This window comes from Pleurodeles waltl, chromosome 3_1 (genome assembly GCF_031143425.1).
Source record: "Pleurodeles waltl isolate 20211129_DDA chromosome 3_1, aPleWal1.hap1.20221129, whole genome shotgun sequence".
Classification (NCBI taxonomy): domain Eukaryota; kingdom Metazoa; phylum Chordata; class Amphibia; order Caudata; family Salamandridae; genus Pleurodeles; species Pleurodeles waltl.
In genome coordinates, this window is record NC_090440.1 from 1,302,762,519 (window position 1) to 1,302,782,971 (window position 20,453).

The 20,453-nt window shown below is 43.5% G+C and overlaps 1 protein-coding gene across 6 annotated transcripts in view; it reads right to left on the bottom strand.

The window, feature by feature from the left end:
• Window positions 1–20,453, bottom strand: part of KALRN (kalirin RhoGEF kinase) — a 1,333,112-nt gene that overhangs the window by 850,483 nt on the left and 462,176 nt on the right. The gene's annotated exons all lie outside the window — the stretch shown is intronic.

Below are 20,453 nucleotides of genomic sequence, written 5' to 3' on the forward strand. Positions count from 1 at the left end.
TATACCCTTTCTTGCCAGCCACGCTGTGGAGTACTTGGACGCGTGTGATGGAGCATTGTCCTGCATGAAAATCATGTTTTTCTTGAAGGATGCAGACTTCTTCCTGTACCACTGCTTGAAGAAGGTGTCTTCCAGGAACTGGCAGTAGGACTGGGAGTTGAGCTTGACTCCATCCTCAACCCGAAAAGGCCCCACAAGCTCATCTTTGATGACACCAGCCCAAACCAGTACTCCACCTCCACCTTGCTGGCGTCTGAGTCGGACTGGAGCTCTCTGCCCTTTACCAATCCAGCCACGGGCCCATCCATTTGGCCCATCAAGACTCACTCTCATTTCATCAGTCCATAAAACCTTAGAAAAATCAGTCTTGAGATATTTCTTGGCCCAGTCTTGACGTTTCAGCTTGTGTGTCTTGTTCAGTGGTGGTCGTCTTTCAGCCTTTCTTACCTTGGCCATGTCTCTGAGTATTGCACACCTTGTGCTTTTGGGCACTCCAGTGATGTTGCAGCTCTGAAATATGGCCAAACTGGTGGCAAGTGGCATCGTGGCAGCTGCACGCTTGACTTTTCTCAGTTCATGGGCAGTTATTTTGCGCCTTGGTTTTTCCACACGCTTCTTGCGACCCTGTTGACTATTTTGAATGAAACGCTTGATTGTTCGATGATCACGCTTCAGAAGCTTTGCAATTTTAAGAGTGCTGCATCCCTCTGCAAGATATCTCACTATTTTTGACTTTTCTGAGCCTGTCAAGTCCTTCTTTTGACCCATTTTGCCAAAGGAAAGGAAGTTGCCTAATAATTATGCACACCTGATATAGGGTGTTGATGTCATTAGACCACACCCCTTCTCATTACAGAGATGCACATCACCTAATATGCTTAATTGGTAGTAGGCTTTCGAGCCTATACAGCTTGGAGTAAGACAACATGCATAAAGAGGATGATGTGGTCAAAATACTCATTTGCCTAATAATTCTGCACTCCCTGTAGTTTGTGACAGGAATTTCGATTTCAAACCATTGAAAAGTTGCTGACACCCAAGTTAATGTAATCTATGTAGTTTCACTGTCACTACAAGGGATGTGTACACCCCAGTGTGTTGCACAAGTGATCATGTGTGTCTTCTGGAGAAATAAGTGCCCTTTGTCACATACCACGGACCTCGTGAAGTGTCCAAGGAAGGAAGTACAGAGTGCTCCACAAAGCTCTAGAATGGTGTGGGGCACAGAGCCGCCCGGCCCCCACCATCTATCCCTCGGTGCCAGGTACATCCCAGTCAGTGGCACACAAGGAAACACAATGGTATAAATAGCTGAAACCTTATTTCTGTTCCTTCTTCTGACTTGGGTGTAATGCAGGCAGCAAATTCCCTGTATGAGGCAAAGAACACTGCCGTCAACCTTAGCATCAAAACCTCAGTGCAAATGTCAGGTTCAGGCTAAGAGCGTGCTCACGAGCAAGTCCCAAAACAACTTGTAGAAGTCCCAAGACAGTGATGGTCTCCTTGATGTTATACATAAATATGTCTGTCTAAATTAGACATATTAAGAATCATCCGAGTTCAATACCCTGAGAAAGTTATAAACAAACACCATATTACTATCATCCTCCTTGTAGATAGGGAATGGTAAAGTTAGCAGCGAGATGCCTAAAATGTGTTCTGAAAATTCTAGCAGTAATAAAAACTATATGAGAAATGAATGTCAGTCAAATATTTCTGGAGTAGAATTTAATCATCTCTTATCTTGAATGCTGATCAGAACATGGCAGGACAGGTGTTCTGGTACAGGAATACAAAGCAGCTGCCTAAGCCACCTACAAGAAGTGGGCCCAAGATTGTCTCCAGATGCATTAAATATGGATCATTTGAGTGGAGAAGGAGCACTAAAATGTCACATCACACAGAATGCCAAGAATCCTTGCACAGGCCACGACATGTGAACGGCAGTCTATCCAGGAATACGTATGTCACTATATCAAGGTTTGATCTGATTTGATTTCGGTTTATAAAGCGCGACAAATGCCCATCGGCTTCTCAGCGCTGCCATCTATGGAAGGTGAAAACTGCCTCTAGCTGAAACTACACAGGATGGGTAAATAGCCGAGTTTTAAGGTGTTTCCTGAAAATCAGTAGGTTAGGCTGATTTCTCGAGTGCTGTGGCATTTGGTTCCCAAGAAGACAAGTAGTATAAGAGAAGCTTCTGTCACCCCACGAAGGTTTAAACATTTTTGTGATGGTCCGCTTCTTAGCCGCTGCTGAGTGAAGGCATTTATTTTGGGTATACCATGTGATTTCATTTTTAAGACGGAGAGGGCCAGAATGATAGAGGGCTTTGCGGCAGAGTTTTGAAAAATGTTCTTCAATGTTCTTAAAGTGAAGAAACAGGATCGATGAAAGCGAGATAGGGATCACAAATATCACCCCAGTTCCTCACCTTCGATACGGGAGTAAGGGGGAACCAAGGGACTAGAGGTATTCTAAAAGGACTTGTTCTGTCCAAAAAGGAGCACCTCAGTCTTCTCAGATTTAAGTTTTAGACACTGGGAACTCATCCAGCGGACTATTGCAGACAGGTTGACGCTATCAACCTACAACAATATTGCATCCACTACTTGGTCCTGGTAAGTATGTAATCACTAACCTAAGCTCTGCATCTACTTAGCTGAACTTACTGTCAAACCTTTCAGGTGAAATCTACGGGATGATTATGCTCAAGTGTTATGAATGCATCAAAGTATGACATTTAAAAATGAAATTGCATAGAGGAGTGACACGCATGTCAATGACACCTGTTCACTGCACAGAGATAAACCAAAATATTTCTACAGGCTATAGGCTGCCTACTGGTAGTGCATGGAAAGTGCAATTGCTTTTGGATGGCTTAGTTAATCAGAATATATGTTACCAATACAATAGAACATGAAAGAATAGGCAAGTATAGACTACATAATGTTATGCTGAAGCTATGTTTAATAATTACATTTTAGGACTAAAATTCCCATACTAGCTCCTCATTTCATATTTTAACAAATAGGCCCTCTTAAAAGCCCGATCCTTTGGGGCTACCTTTATAGAAAATACCATATCACAGAACTACAGGGACAGGTATGCTTCACATGGAGAGGCAGACAAGTTTCCAAACGTCCTTTATCATCGGAATATGTGTTTCTGCACAATTTAGGACCTTATTTAGAGTTTGGCAGAGGAGATATTTTGTCACAAATATGGCAGGAATCTTTTCCATCTTATTGCAAATGCATTATTGTCTTTGACACTTGAGATGCAGCAGATGGAGTATAATCCGTGTTTTGACGGGTTATTCCGTCCCCCAAAATTCTAAATGAGGTCCTTAAGTTTTGAGAGTCAGGTATTCATTTGTGTGAAATGTAAAATACCATAAAATAAGAAGTGTAACCTTTCCAGATTTTGTGTCCTGCATGGTGCTTCTCATAGCTCTAGGACTTTTCCTTTAAAATTCAATTGATTTGAGGCCGGCGTCTGTTAAATCAATCTCGTCCAGTATGTAGGCGAGCAAATGACACTTTCTAACTTCAAGGCCAGCCTCAATTAATATATTCGGAGAGGTGGAGGGTAAAATCCGGTCACTTGAAAAATGTTAATGAAAACATATGCTACAAAATAATCATACTTTATCATAGGAGCCCCATGGTTATATCTATTTAATCACAAGATCTCATTACAAATGTAGTAGCACTCCCTAGCACATTCCGATCTCAAGATATCAAAATCTGTCATCTTGGAATCCAACTCATAGGTAGTTATGCATATTTCAAAATTAGACCATCAAAAATAAAATTATTAGACAATGAGAACTTGGGAAGGCTCAAAACCTGTCAAAAGTTCAGAAGACGAGGGAAGAAGACACTAAAAGTCACTTTCAGAAGGTTACCTTCCATTTCGAAAAGCAAGAGTGTCTGAGGTGAGGTTTGAAATCAGCTAATAATCATTTTAATACACTCAGCATTCAATGGGGTCCCTGCATATATTTCATGGTTGACCTAAGTTCATAACCTTCAAATCCATTCAAAAGACCAGGTCTTATGCAAAATAAATATATATTACAATAATAGCGGAAGCCAGGGAGAAAGCCTCATCCACTCGGACACAATCTGTCACCCTGGGCACTCTGACGCAATCGATCAGGAATTTGTAAAGCGCACCATTCACCCGTGAGGGTCTCAAGGCGCTGAGGAGGGGGCGGTATGAGGTGCTGCTACTGCTCGAACATCCAAGTCTTGAGAAGTTTCCTGAAGGTAAGGAGGTCTTTGGTCTGGCGCAGTTGGGTGGGAAGAGTGTTCCACGTTTTGGCGGCGAGGTGTGAGAATGATCCACCGCCGGTTGTAGTTCTGCGGATGCATGGGACGGTTGCGAGGGCAAGGTCGGCGGAACGGAGATGCCGGGTCGGGGTGTAGAAGGAGAGTAGTCTGTTGAGGTATTCTGGTCCGGTGTTGTGCAGTGCTTTGTGAGCATGGGTGAGGAGTTTGAAGGTGATTCTCTTGTTGACTGGGAGCCAGTGGAGGTTTTTCAGGTGGTCTGTGATGTGGCAGAGGCGGGGGATGTCCAGAATGAGGCGTGCGGGGGTGTTCTGGATGCGTTGGTGTACAAAGGGAACTTTACATACAGCAGAGCTCCTGCACCTAATAGAACTTATCTACTTTTCATACCTGTCCCCACAGAAGACTGAAGGAAGAAACAGCAGATCAATCTCCCTCTCTCTAAAAAAACAGATTTGCCATGGGAGAAAATCTATTGATGTAAAACTGCTATTAGAAACAACTCTATTCAAATTATCTCTACTACCATTCTATCTTAATATCTTGAAAGAAAAATTATATATTTTTTTTATACCGGATACTTTTAACACCTGGATCTGTGAGTTTTATCCCCTTGTGTTAGTTCGTCTTGGAATACAGCTCATCTTGAAATATGCGTCACAAGGTCAGGTACCCATCATGGGAGACAATGTGGTTATCAGTCATTCAGGGTCAAATACACTGCTGCAGATATAGTAGTAAGGAATAAAAACGAATTTCTTCCTGTCCACAAACATATCAAGGTTTAAAATGTTTTCTGACATCCAAACAAACTGAAGACAACCTGCTTTCATTTTATACTAGGCCTGCTTATACAACTGGAGGTCACTTAGAGAGTCAAAATACGACATCTGCTCTTTAACATACAATAAATTGTCTGCAACACCCTTGTCAACAAACCTTGTCGTCATTAAAGACAAATTCACTCTTTCAGTGTAATATTCTTAGCATTGCCGTTTCATTTTATAAGTGGCTGTTAGAAACTGGGTCTCTAGTTGGCAGACATATGCACCCTGTTCAACAGGGACCCCAATCCTAGTCAGGGTACGTCACAACAAAACCTAAATTATCCTGTGCTCACCCTCCAGTAGCTTGACACAGAGAAGGCAGGTTTAACTTAGAAGGCAATGTTGAAATATTTGTGCAATATCTCATACAGTAACACAGTGAAAATACCATAAAAAGTACTGCACACCAGTTTAGAAAAATAGATATGTATCTGAATAAAATAAGACCGAAATGACAAGAATCCAATATGCACAATTCAAGATCTCACTTTTTAGAAGGTTAGGTAAGTCTATCTTTTTAGCACAAAGTACTTGGGTTGTATCAAAAATAACGACGCAGAGGAGGTGATGGGCTGGAAAGTAAAAAGATGCATCTATTTTTCCATCGAGGCGGAGGTGATGTGTTGATTTTTTCCTCGCAGGCAAGGTGATGCGTCAATTTTCGAGTGCATAGCCATTGACCATTACTGCAGTGCAGGTATAATCTGATGCCCCGGGGCGATGTGTTGAAAATCCAAAATGCGCAACAATGATGAAACAGGCATTGTCTCGATTTGGGAGGCAGTATGGCGATTTTTCAGCCACGGGACAGACGCTGCATCAATTCTTAAGGCGATGCCTCAATTTTCCTCAGTTTTCTGGTACAGTGGATTTTCTCCTTCTGATGAAGTCTTCGATGGCCCTTAGACTTCGGAACAGGAGGCAAACTCCATCCATGCCCTTGGTGATCACTTGTGGGAGAAGGCACAGCCCTTCCAGCAGAACCAGGGAGCAGGGCAACAAGAAGGAGAGCAGTCCTTCTAGAAAAGCAGCCCAGATGAGTCCTTTGGGCAGCATGGCAGTCCCTCTGATGGAGTTCAGATGTAGGTCCAGAAGTGTCTGATTGTAGGGGCTATCATTAGATATTTTTATTTATATCTGGACCTGAGTTCCTTGTCCAGTCAGATAATTTCTAAGAACTCCCTCAGGATAGCCACACTTGAGGTCCAGTCCGCCCTGGGGGCATCATTTTACCTGGGTGGGATGAGGTGGCCTATGATGAAGCATGTCACATTACGTGAGTGAGCCCATCTCATCCAAATCTTTGAGATTTCTGGGTATTATGAAGTAGGAAGGTTCACACCTGTAGACAGTTTTGTGAAATAGAAAGCTTTAGGCTAAAGTTATAAGGAGTGCCACACACTATATGTATGACTGATATAAATGGAAGCTAGCGTTGCATTCTGTTAAGCCTCATCTTAGATTTCCCCCTTGTGTGTAATGATTTTAGGAGGGTCACATACCCAGTATATATAACAAAATGTGCCTTTGAAGTGGAGGACAGTTCAAAGAATGGTCTTGAACAGCACAAGTTCGTCTTCCAACCCAGTCCTGTCTGCCAGGAGATCCGCAGGGGTGATGAGTCATTTGTGCAAGGTCAGGCCACTAGTCATTGAAGTGTAAGTGAGAGCCTCTCCATCCTTCCTGCCCAGGAAGACCCAACAGTATTCAGATGCAGCTGAGTGGGCTGTGTTTATGGCTGTATGGGTAGAATGCACATGGTGAGCTGTCAGCCAGCACAGACCAGACGTGGATTTGAGACAGGGTGTAAGGCACAGTGAGCACTAAGTACAGAGAAATGCCTACTTTAGAAAAGTGGCATTTCTAAAATAGTAATGTTCAATGCAGCTTCATCAATAAGCATGATTTCTCACTACTATTCCAATTATACCAAACATGACAATGCTACTCCTTTCAGATAGGAAATGATCACTTGAAAGTATATAAGGGAAACTCCAAAGCTGGCCTACTAATAGCAAAAAACGACTTTGGGAGTTTTTTAATACCAAGACATGTAAAATATACAAGTACATGTCCTGCCTTTTACTTACATACCACCCTGATCTATGGGATACGAGGCCCTACCTTAGGGGTGAAATATGTAATGAAAAGGTGGTTAAGGCTTGGCAACTAGTTATAAATGCCAAGTCGAAGTGGCAGTGAAACTGCACACACATGCCTTGCAATAGCAGACATGAAACATGGTTAAGGGGCTGCTTATGTGAGTGCCACAATCAGTGCTGCAGGCCCAATAGTAGGATTTAATTTACAGGCCCTGAGTACCTGTAGTGCACTTTACTAGGGACCTACAAGTAAATTAAGTATGCCAATTGGGTAAGAGCCAATCTTCTTATGTTTTACGGGGAGAGCACATGCTCTTTAGCACTGGTTAGCAGTGATAAAGTCCCCAGAGTCCTAAAGCCAAAAAAAACGAGATCAGAAAAAGAGTAGGAAGAAGGAAAAAAAAGTTTGGGGTGACCCTTCAGAGAGGGACATTTTCCAACAGTAGTACATTTATTCCTGTTCATCTCCAGAACACAGTTAAGCATTCATGTCATTTTTTTTTTAACCTTGGCCCTCCATTTGCAGTAACTCATTGCAATCGCATCTATAATTTGCTCCTATGATTTGACATGTCATCATCGAAAAGCAGAACTCAAATTGCATTTGCATGTGTGAAATATCACTAAATACATTGTATAGCTTCATATATGGTAGGTGGCTGTTATATGGTAAATTGTTGAAACTGGCATATAAACACAATGTGTCATTATAACTGTAAATTAGGACTAGGCTCCACTACAGAATATATTTCCTAGCATTTATGTTGCTTAAAGTTTACAAGCCATTGTGTACTTAGAAAATCATAACCCCAAACAAAATAACAAAAAGCAACTTGCTGACTGTTGTAGTTTCCGAGTACAACCAACATCAGCATCCTAACAAAGGTCAAGCCAGGATCAGTGTGTACAAGAGGCATAGTTAGGTAGCTACGTGCAAGACTGAACACAAGCTAATTAGGCCGAATTTACCTTGGGATGTAGCAGGTAAGTCGATGTACAGGATGCAATATTTTTGTTTCTTGATATATCGCATGCAATATATTGTGAGTTTAGCTTACCATCTACAACGTCCCAAGTAGGAGTATGGTTTGACTTTAACATGTCAACATGCCCAGAACACTTGATACCACTTGAGCAGCATTTCCTTTTGTCACAAATGAGATCTGTGCAGGCAAGGAACTCCAAGGCATGCAACCTTTGTGTCATGCTGCTGCTGAATATATGGCTCTTGTGGTATGGTACTTATGCGTTATTTTTTTAAAGATTTTAAGTGCTACTTTGTATTATTTCCAAATATAAGCTAGCTTCCAAACAACAAGGGGTTACTCATCAAGGATTCAGACAAGAAAGTTAAGTCATACTGGGAATGTTACATGTCTCAGGGGTTCCTTGTGGCAGGGATCCTGTTAAGTGAAATGTTTTGTATCTACTCTGACAGAAAGCTTAATGTGCTCGGGTCGGGGAAGGACAACGGCTCAGTGATGTGTGTGATTCGATGTCACTTCTTGACAACATGCTCCTGTTAAGACTGGTTATTTCCAGCCAGCCATATGCCTTGGATAAAGACGTTGGTGCACAAGAAAACTTGCAAAACTTAATAATTGGCTTAGTCAAAATGTATACAAATTGATGGAATTCTACATGCTGTTATAGAGCGCGATTTTCCAACATTAATTATCTTTGCAATAAGCAAGCAAATTACATTAAATAAATTAATTAGCAAGTGTTAGGGATGAATATATTATAGACCAGCTTGACAAGGTCTTTTTTTTAGGTCGAAGCCTTTTTTCTACAAACATCTTGGGGACATTCTGAAAGTTCTCCTAGAAATACAGTCAGACAGTTGCTTACCATTGGCTTTGTGGTTTGTAACTCACATTTTCTAGCTTTCTATTTGCTGGCTCTATTTGTTTTAGGTTGTCCAGCTAGAGTTTGTCTCATCCCAGGAGCAAAGCCAATTCACATTACCTCTCCTTGTTATCTTCCACAAGTGCTCCTTTCTGTAAACAGGCCAGTAAAACGTGTTCTTATATTGTTACATTTGCTGTACATTAAGAGACAGAGGTCAAATATGCTCTGTCTTCCAGGGAAGCTTGGTGTTTACTTTTCTTTCTCTGGCTTCAAAGTGAGAAGATTTATGTGACAATCTTGCAGGATATTGGGGGTAAGAAAGGTATTTTTTTTCTAGCAGAAAATAACATTTCAATGAACTGTGCAATTATTTCAGAATATGTAAGAATTACGAAACACATTTTGCTAATTCTGAAGTGTGCTGGAAACAAACACTTTCATATGACCAAAACACATCAATACACTAGGTGATTCCATTTCCACACATTATCGTTTGTGCGCTGTATAATTGTACTAGTAAAACTGTATGTCTGTGCAAATGTAATGGTCATTTCAATTAAAAATGTGTTGTTTGTAATGGCAGTGTGCTGGCACACCATTCATACTACACTCTACGCCACTCAAATGCACTTTACCCCACACCACTTCATGTCACTTCATTCTACTCCAGTCTGCACTGCTCAACTTTATGCCAATGCATTCTACGACACTCTACACCACTGCACTCTAAACCACTCCACTCAAACCCACTCTACTCCACTCAACACCACTGTATTCTACCCCATTGCATTTTATACCACTCAACACCATTCCACTCTATGCCACTCCGCAACACTGCACTTCACACCACTGCACTCTATCCCGTACTACTCAACTCTATACCAATCTACTGTATGTCACTCTAATTTACTCTGCTCTACTGTACTCTATGCCACTGCATTCTACCCCACTTTACTCTATGCCATTACACTGTATGCCACCCTATGCCACTGCTCTCTACCCTGCACCACTTCACTCTACACCACTTTACTCTACTCTGAAACAATCTAATCTACGTCACTGCGCTCTATGCCACTACATTCAATTCCACTCAGGCCCACTCCACACTATTGCACTATACTAAAGCTACTTTACACTAAACCATTGCACTCTATGCCGCTGCACTTAGCATCACAGCGGCGTGCACTTCCCTTCTACCATATATGATGTAAAATGGCCCCATGATAGCAGGAAACCTGTCCTTATAAGACAATAAAATATAGACGCTTCACCAAATGCAGTGCCATCAGGGGCGGCTCTGCAATGGTTGAGGAGTGTTGTATTAGAGTGAAGTACCGTAGAATGGAGTCCTGTGGGGGAGTGGAGACCCATGGGGAGGAGTCCCTTGGAGTGGTGTACAGTGGAGTGGACTGGTGTAAAGTTTTCCAGAATATATCTTGGCATAGAATGCAGTGGCACAGAATGCAGCAATATAGAATTCACCAGCCTAAAATGCTGCGCCATTGAATGCTTTGGCATAGATTAGAGTGTTGCATAGTAGAGAGCAGTGGCGTAGTGTGGCAGGATGCAGGTGGCATGTTTTGGCATAGGCAATCACAAATAATCCAGTAGTGCAGTTTATAGTGGTGTAGACTGCAGTCTTGTAGTGTCGCAGAGCTCAGTGGTTTAGAGTGCAGTAGAGTGCATTTGCGTAGGATGATGTTGAGTAGAGTAGCATAGAGTGCAGTAGCATTGAGTACAGTGGTGAGTTGTAGAGTGCAGTAGCGGAAAGTGCAGTGGAATGGAGTAGGGTGGTGTAGAGTGCAGAGTACAGTACAGAGTAAAGTGCTGTACAGTGGCATAGAGTGGTGTAGAGTGCAATGGCATAGAGTGAAGTTTCATGGAATGAAGTAAAGTAGAGTGCAGTGGCGTAGAGCGGTTTAGAGGAGAGTGGAATGGTGGAGAGTGCACTGGCATGGAGTGTTGCAGAGTATAGTAGAGTGCGGTGGCACAGAATTCAGCAGCGTACAAGGCAACATCTTAGTATGCTGTGGCATAGTTTAGAGGGGTAATAGTAGAATCCAGTGGTGTGGGATAGAGTGCAGTGGTGTAGAGTGCAGCAGTACAGAGTACAGTGGCATAGACTGGCAGAGTGCAGTCGCGTGGAGGGGTGGAGAGTGCAGTGGAGTAGGGGCTGTGTTTTCATGGTGCTTCAGATGTTACTTTTGGGTCTGAACAGCCCACTTTATGGTAAAAAACAAAACTAGCAGATGAAGCAGGCTTCAATAGGTTGCTCAGCAAGTCTAGATCTGCTATACCCATATTTCCCAACCTGTGGTCCAGGGACCCCTGGGGGTCCGCAAAGCCTCCTCACTGTGTCAGTGACTCCTTAGAAAATTAACTAATATTAACAGATTAATAAAATGTATATAAATAAAGTGGCTAAGGGTACAAGTGAAAATTTTATAACATACTGCAAATGTCAAGGTATTTGTAATTGGAGGCAAAAAAATTAAATTAGTATCCTCAGATTGATTTGTGGGAGCCGTGCAGGTGCATCTAACAGAATATAGCATTGACGATGCGTAGCTTCAACTGAATTTACAAAAAAGCTCCAACCTTCATATTTTTTTTAATTTATATTTGTTTGCAAAATAAATAAAATGTGTTATGCGTGTATATGTTTGATGGAATGCTTATTTTATATGTATTGTTTTGGTATTCAAATAATCAACAATGTTTAGTTCTGGGTCCCTGGCTTTTGGTAATGATAAAGTGGGGGTCCACAGAAGTCAAGGTTGGGAACCCCTGTGCTTTGTTACATAACCTCAAGAACATAACAGTTCTTTTTTTCCAGCCTTTGGGAGGCACTTCGAAACGGTGATGCAGTAGCTGCATCTTCCATCAATACTAATTCTAAAACCTTAGGCAGTAGTATGAAACTCCGAATAATCACAAAACACAAGGGCTCGAAGAATATCCCTCGTGTGTGGGATCAGAAAGTCACACAAAGGAAGGGTGTACAAGACAAGCAGCAGCTGAGAATAATGGTGCAGTAACCATGGCGACGAGAGGAGAGCCTACCAAGTGACAAACCGTGTTACAAGGAGAGCACTCATTCAGAATACATTAAATAAAACTGCTTTATTTAAGCCTCACTGGAAGTTACCATGTAGCGGATGTGCCACGAATGTTTACAGCGCTTTACATTGGTCATTCTGTGTTCTAGAGCACATTATTTAAATTATTGCTAAGAACAATCTTCAATATTCTCGCTTTTCATCACTTACAGATAAACAAACCACCTGCCAATGTCCCCATCTGCATATGTTTACAGAGATTCAACCTGGCCGCCCACTGATTTTTGGCTTGGATTTAATTTTAGGTGAGTTTATATGCATCACTTTTTTATTTCTACGCTCAGAAGGCAGAGCCGTGCCCATGGACCTGGATCTTGGAGGAAGATCAATCACAACAAACTGCCTGCTTCACTACCCAGCTGTGAGGCTGTGTACAGGATGATATGCTGAGGTAATCATTGCCATGACAACCAATATACGTTGGTATGAACATGAGAAGCATAATAAGAAATTGTATTATGGTATACTTGGAAGTCATTTCAAAATGTTAAAAGCAATGTTAGTGCCATAGGAGTGTGACACAATCAAGTAGGCTATGTACAACGATGGAAAACTATTCTCTAGCCGTACACTGAATAACATGGAATTAGAAATATGTAAGCACGACGAATGGGGATGTTCTTCATCGAGGGTTTCGCAGTAATATTAAAATAGCCAATGGGGCAAAGTTCCAGTTTACTATGATAAAGGGAACCCTAAGTAAAAAAAAATAATCAGCATTATTCTCTATTTACCCATGTATAACTGCTTATTATATATGCCCACTGTTCAAATCATCTGTCCCTGCTTTAACATCTACATACAGGAAGGGGAACAGGAAAACCAGGTAGAACATGGCCCCCCTAATATGTCTCAAATACAGAATTACAAGCATTTGCAATGCAACTGGTCTTGCATTTGCTTGAGTTAGAGCTATTGATGTTGTAAATGCATAACTGAACTTTTATAGCCACATAAATTGACCAACTCTGCCTCATAATTGTCTTTTCCTGCCATATTATTCCAATAGCCCTGCATATAACTAAAGCACTACCATTTACCTTCTTCCTTTATCTGCAGCAGAAAATGAATATGTTGCTATTTAGCCTCCTGATTTCAATCTGCCATGCTAATTCCAATAGAATACCACTTTCACCCATTTTACCATCAGAGTTGCTGGATGGCTCACACAACTCCCAAAACAGTTCAGCCACAGAGGACTAAAAGTAGAAGCTGTCACCCAACCATATCAAAAGTGTTTGAACAGTCATGGTGTAACAAAGATGTTAAGTCTGCCTGACTCGGGCGTGGCTTCGGGCGTCAAGATGGCGGTCGCACTCAGAGTGCTCTGGACCCCTCCGTCATCCGCCCGTAGCTAGCTTGGTCTGGCCGAGCAGAAGAGGCCGCCCTAGCAGTCCTTGTGACCCTTGGACCCGGGGGAGTCTGTGGCGGTGAGCAATTAAGGAAAGCGGCCCCCGTTCCTGTGCAGCGGCCCGTCTGGTCCCCGAAAACAAAATGGCGGCAAGGGCTGGATCCCGCGGCTGAGCCGATGCCAGACCGGCGGTCCCTCCTGGCGTGGCAGCGTTAGACCGGAGGTGTGACGGGGTAAAGAGAGAACCCTGTAAGGAGTTGAGGCCGCGCTCCATACGCGGACCTCGCGGCCTGTGGGAACGGCGCTACTACGTCCCGGGGGGAAGACGCCGAGTGGACGGAGCCGCGGCCGCACGCCGGCTTGGGAGCTCCGGCCGAAGGGAGCTGCGCGGCTGTGCTGCGTCGAAGCAGGACCCCACTGGCCGGGGCTGGAGTGGCGGATGGGCGGTTGCGGCGAGGGACCCCCCGGTGCCCCGATTGACGGCAGAGGCGTACTGAAGGTGCACGGAATGCCACGGTGACACCAGTGCCGGACGAGGCCATAATGAAATCGCACAAAGCTTTGCCTCCTACTACGCCCGCCTCTATGCAATGCACCCCCGCCCTGCCATTGAGAGAGAGACTCCCCTCTTAAATGAAGTCACCCTCCCCAGGGTCTCCCTGGAGACAAGAGACAGGCTGGACGAAACTATTAGCCTCGCAGAGATCACCAGTGCAATTTCTAACCTGGCACCGGGCAAGACCCCAGGCCCCGACGGACTCCCGGCAGAGCTATATAGCAAATGCAGTGATATACTAGGTCCCCACTTACTCAGCATGTATGAAGAGGCCGAGAAACTGGGCCGATTCCCCACCGAGATCGTCCAAGCTACAATTGTAGTGATCCCCAAAACCCAACCCCCATCGCGGCATTGTTCGGCATACCGGCCCATCTCACTTCTAAATATTGAGATCAAAGTGCTTTCCTCGACCCTGGCTTCTAGATTGAAGGAGGTAATGTCCACACTAGTGCACCCTGACCAATGTGGCTTCATGCCCAATCGTAGTACCAGGCACTGCATTAGGCGGTTGCACCTGGCCCTGGCACACCACAAGACTCTGTCGCATACACCCTTGGCATTACTCTTACTCTACTTTGAAAAAGCCTTTGACACGGTGGACTGGTCCTACCTTGAGCTGGTCCTGCAGAAAAATGGGCTCGGTCCCAGATTCCGAGGCCTAGTGAGACTCCTGTACTCCAAGCTGACAGCTCGAGTCCGGGTGAATGGAGTGGTCTCCGACCCGTTCCCTATTGGCTGCGGAACCCGACAGGGATGCCCGCTATCCCCGTTGCTCTTCGCATTAATGATAGAGCCTCTGGCGATACTGCTGCGAGGAGACCCTCTGATCGAGGGCTGGTCCTGGCCCGCTTGTGCAGAGGACCGTGTGGCGTTGTACGCAGACAATGTCCTCCTATATATCTCCAACCCGGCTAAAAGCGCCCCCCGCGTGCTGGAGATCTTGGGCCTCTTCGCAGAGGCCTCGGGGCTGATCCTGAACCCTGCCAAGTCCCTGTTGGTCCCCCTACACCGCTCCGGAGATTGTATGGACTATTCCCGTACGAAGAAACAGCTTTAAATACCTGGGAATACATATTTCACTTCTCCCCGAGTTGACATGGGAACTTAACGTTACACCGTTAACTAGAAGAATCAGAAGTGATCTCCTGCGCTGGAGAACTCTTCCTCTTAACCTGCTTGGTAGAATAGCGCTCTACAAGATGATGATCCTCCCTAGGCTCCTCTATCTTCTGCAAAATTTTCCCCATCCCATCCCTAGGAAATGGTTTGGGGAAATGGACTCATTGGCACGCCAATTTATATGGAGCGGAGCCCGTCCACGGCTGGCGCTCAAAACTTGCCAGAGGGATGTATATGATGGGGGCTTGGGAATGTCCAGTATCCATTACTACCACCTCGCGTCACAAGTGCTTGTGATTAATGACTGGATGGGGGGTGGGTGGACAGACCCGGCATACCAACTGGAACTCCAGACGATGGGCTACCCACGGATTTTTGACACCCTCTATGGAGGCCCATTCTCTCGAGATATCCCAGACGTGACCGAGGTGGTTCTGCAGGGATGGCGGACGGCTCAAAAATCGACAGGGTGGTGGGGACGTCTTACCCAACAGACCCCGCTGTGGCATGGGAGGCACTTAGTGGAGGTGGCGGGCCTGGAGGGGTTTCAGAACTGGGATAACATAGGTATCTCCACACTAGGCGATGTCTGGAACGGGTCACACATACGGTCCTTTGAGGATCTCCAGAAAAACTTTTCATTAAATAGGACACAGTTCCACAGGTACCTCCAGCTCCGCCATGCCTTATTAGTACATATCCGAGTGGGAGAGGTCATACCCGAATGCAGCCTCATGGAGGCCAAGGCACTGATGGGGGGCCTGGGCAAGGGAGGTGTTTCTCAGATAGATCGCACCCTGGTCAGCGGCACCTCAGGTTCCCTGGGGGAGCTTCGCCAAAGATGGGAGGGGTGGGTGGGCCCCAAGGAAGAGATGGAATGGGGTGAGGCGCTAATGGCCCGCACGCCCTGGCGATCGCTACCCGCCTTAGATTGATACAAACTTATTTTCTGCACATAGCATACCTCACACCTGACAAACTACACAGAGCGGGCCTCCGCCCCACTGCGGAGTGCCCCCGCTGCAGGAATCCTACAGCTGACTTCTTCCACATGGTATGGACCTGCCCGGCCATGGTGGCCTATTGGGGGGCTGTCTTGAGGGAGGTTTCTGAGGTGTTGCGGGAGAATATAGAGAGAGAGCCTCTGCCCCTCCTCCTTGGGATCATGGGCGACACCGAGCTAAGGAGACCAGATCGAATTTTCCTCTGGGTGGCGTGTCTGGTGGCCAAGAGGGATATAGTGGCAAACTGGAAGGCCAAGAGTGCCCCAACATTGGCTAAATGGAGACGGGGAGTGGATTGGTGCGAGCAGAGTGAAAAACTTGTATATGAGGCTAGAGGATGTCCGAATAAGTACAATAGGATATGGGGGAAATGGGAGGCCGCATTAGGCTCCTGAATAACATGTAACCCCCAATATAATGTGTTGTCTGGGATCACGAGTTCGACCAGTGTTGGATGCCCGTTGGCATCGTGTTTGATGTATGTATTATTGTTTTTCCTTCTCTTGCAAAAATCAATAAAATTCTTTATAAAAAAAAAAAGGCTGCCTGACTCATGGTCATGACTGTAATAAGGAGAGAATATTAAAACATATACAATTATGATATTAACATTTATCAGAAATAAACTTTTGGCATTAGACTGTAATGCTCAAAACATACCATAACAAAAACATCATTTGTAAGAAATATGGACATGTAACCATATTGTAAGCCCCAAGAGGGCATTACACTATGAAAAAAACAGGAAGAAGCAATGCAGTGTAACCATATACTTAGCCCCTACCTAGAGAGCTTTTTAATGGCTAGATGTATGCAATAATAGTAGAAACAAGGCCTTTAAAACAAAACTTCTCCCAACTGTAAAACAAAAGTTATAGCCATGAGAAAGCTTAAAAGACACTGAATGGTAGGGAGGGGTTATTATTTTGGGGTTCCCACTTACCTAGTGTGCAGACCCACAGATGGCCTACACAGAAAGGGTGTGTCATGCTGAACATTTTAGTGGTGGTCCTATTGTCCTAGGACCACCACAGGCTGAGTTATGAGCAAAAATGTTTTGTAAAAGTAATGCCCTGCAATGCATTATGGGGTGAATTTCCTGAGTGCAGTAAATATTGGAGTATCGACTCTCCCGCTGTGCTGGGAGAGCCACTTTCGCTTTGGGGATTTCTATTTTATGTAAAGCATTTACCAATTCTAAGTGTTTTAAGGGGAGAGCCACAAGAAATTACTCTGATTAGGTAACTGTGAGCAATGTGAACAGCGCTCTAATACTGCCAATCGAGTTCAAGCTGGTGTGCCTGTTCGCGCTGTGAGCGCCATAGCCCCCATACAGCACGACGGGGAGAGACAAAAGAAAAAAATAGTTCGCCCAAGCTGCAGTATAGCGGAAATCGTGCAGTAATCCATGTAACAGCGGTAGTCAGCAAGGCGTGAAAAAAATAGCCTCAAGGCAGAACAAACAAAGCATTTACCAATTATATCAAGTGATTTTTGAAAGGCAAGCCCAGGAACAAATGAAAGTGATAGGTGTGAGATGGACATGGTTAAAAGCCCACAATACTTACAAAAGGTCAAAGCGCTTGAGCCATTGTCCTAAAAATGCCTGTCCTCCTGTCACCCCTCACCACCATTCCCTATATTTATACTTCCCCCTCCATCAAACTGATAACAAAAATGGCCTACTACCACCCTGTGACTCTCTCTCTGGCCCAAATACAATACATATATTGGACTCCTGCCACCTTCCATCAATACGGTCTGTGACAGCTTCTACCCCACCCCCCCATGCACTCTACGTTCTCATATTGGGAACAAAAAGCCAGCACTGTGAGGATTTTTTTTCCTCATGTGAACATTAGTCTGCAAAGAGGCAAATGTAGCTGTGACAGTTGTGGAAGCAGAGAAATTACTGATAAAATGTTAAGTCTTTACGTAATTATACTTACAGATTAATGTGTGAATTAATTAAATAATAATATTATGTTTACAGAAATTTGACTAATTGAATGGCCATCATCTTATATAAGGCCTATATTTTGTTCATGCTAACTTAAGCCAATGGAATTATTCTGTTTTTAACTAAAACAAATAGTAGAAATAAGTGTGTATTTAGTGGCCTCTGCTGGACTGAAGTAGAAGCAGATGCAAGGTCATTGTGTAATGCAAGTCGTATAAAATGTTTCTAATGTGTTCCGTGGCTTGACTGACTTCATTGTATAAGATATGCTTCTAACTTGTATGTCTTTCCTCGAGGGTAAAGAAATGATGAAGTAACATATTTTGTAATCGTTCTTCCTGTGACTTCGTATTTTTGGTGGAGTGGAAACAAAGGATCCACAGATGAGGTGTAAGTAGAGGAAGTCTAGAATATACAATGTATTAGTTTAGATTTCGTCAATGGAGCAACAGCAAATAGAAGAGTTGGAGTAAACCAACTGTATAATTTTGATATCAGTTAATGTTCCGATTGGTCATAACTTTCTCACCTAATGCTTTATCCAATCATTTTTATTTAAAAAGTTGAATTTACTGTTCAGTCGCCAATGTTTGTGGGTTCATTCTTCTTTGGGATTCCCGTGTATCCTGAGACCTAGAGATTCTATTGCTGTATACAGAACTTATGCTAGGTGGTGTAGTGTATCTTTTAGTCCACAATTCTAAACCACTACCCCATCCTTATTCCTGTTTCTATCATGCTGTTGGTGCATGATGTTGCTGTCCCACTGACGAAGTACACGTTGTTGCTGATTACTGTATTTTGGTAATGTATAATTGTGAATTTTTATTTGTCTTTTGTTTTTCAGGTACCAGCTGCAATTACTTCTTTACTGCTGTATATTTTTTATAGCACCCTAGCTAAATGTTTTCTAAATTTGTGTTGCTAAAATGTTTTACATGAAGCCCAACATGTCAATGCTAATAAGTGGATAGGGATAGAGGCGTTACTCACATGTTCATGATTTGTCTTTGATTTTTCTTTGTCTTATTCTTCAGATGTATTCAATTTCTCTTGCTCAGATTCTATTGCTATGGTTTTGTGTTATAACCACTGAGATAATTTGTCTTTTGCGTTGATTAAACTTAGATATATCCGGCGTTCGAATCAGCCTTTGTTGTTTCTCTATGTGTACCATTTGTGTTTGAGAATTATTTTCATGACCTTAGTGTTGTTAATATAGGGAAATAAATTATTAACTTCTTAATAAACTGGTGGGGTTATTGAAGTTGAACTGATTTCCACATGTTATTTGTGATGTTTATGATATTCTGAATGTCATCCTCTGAAAACAAATTTGGTACAGTTCATCGACTTAGTGTGTGAAATCCACTATTCAGTCTAAATTATAGCTAGGATTATTCCGCGTTAACACAGTCAATGTGCCACCTACATTCTCTCACATTCTTTTGGGTTTACTGGGTCCCTGAGGTGGCACAAGAAGGTTTTGAACCCATACCCTGCCATTTAGGTACCTTGCTAGGGTCTTTGGAGACCTGAAAGAGGCAGAGAACATAAAGGAAATGAACGATTCTCCCATGCTGACATCAAACAGTGGGCGCCAACTGTTTTTCCCCACTACTGCGTCATAGCAGTGAATACCAGTTTCGATCTGGTTATGGTGCAAACCAAGGTAGAAGTCGATTGTGCAGATGGGTAGACGGCATCTACCCACTATTTTCACAGGGTTGATGCTGTCTACTCTGCCATGAGGTTGGGCACCAAAGAAATATGTTAAGCTTGTCCTGCTATAATTTTCAGACACCGGACACAATCAGCAAGGCCTGCATGCGTGCAGGCCTGGGAGGGGTGTTATCAGATTACAGCTGTGCCCATAAAGTTAAGGGGCCATCAGGCCTCCTTTTGTTGGAGTATCTTGGCTTGGAGCTATTATGAGCCTCACACCTAAATGCAATAGAGGGGAAACAAAGGAACACAGTTTATCATTAAGAGGCATGTGTTTGGTTTGTGTTCATTATCTGCATACAACAGATATGTATACACTAAGAATGTCAGATGTGTTGGTCTGTCCCAGTATATAACAAATACCAATTTAAATACCACTACTTTTATTTCTTTTATAGAGCTAAACCGCTGTGAATCCAATGCAGGGTGTCCGAATGCTTTACATCACACATACATATTATACATTAACAATAAATCATGTGTGTGTAAACAATGTGTAGGATGTATAACATAAGATAGTGAGGGTTACAAGTTGTAGGGG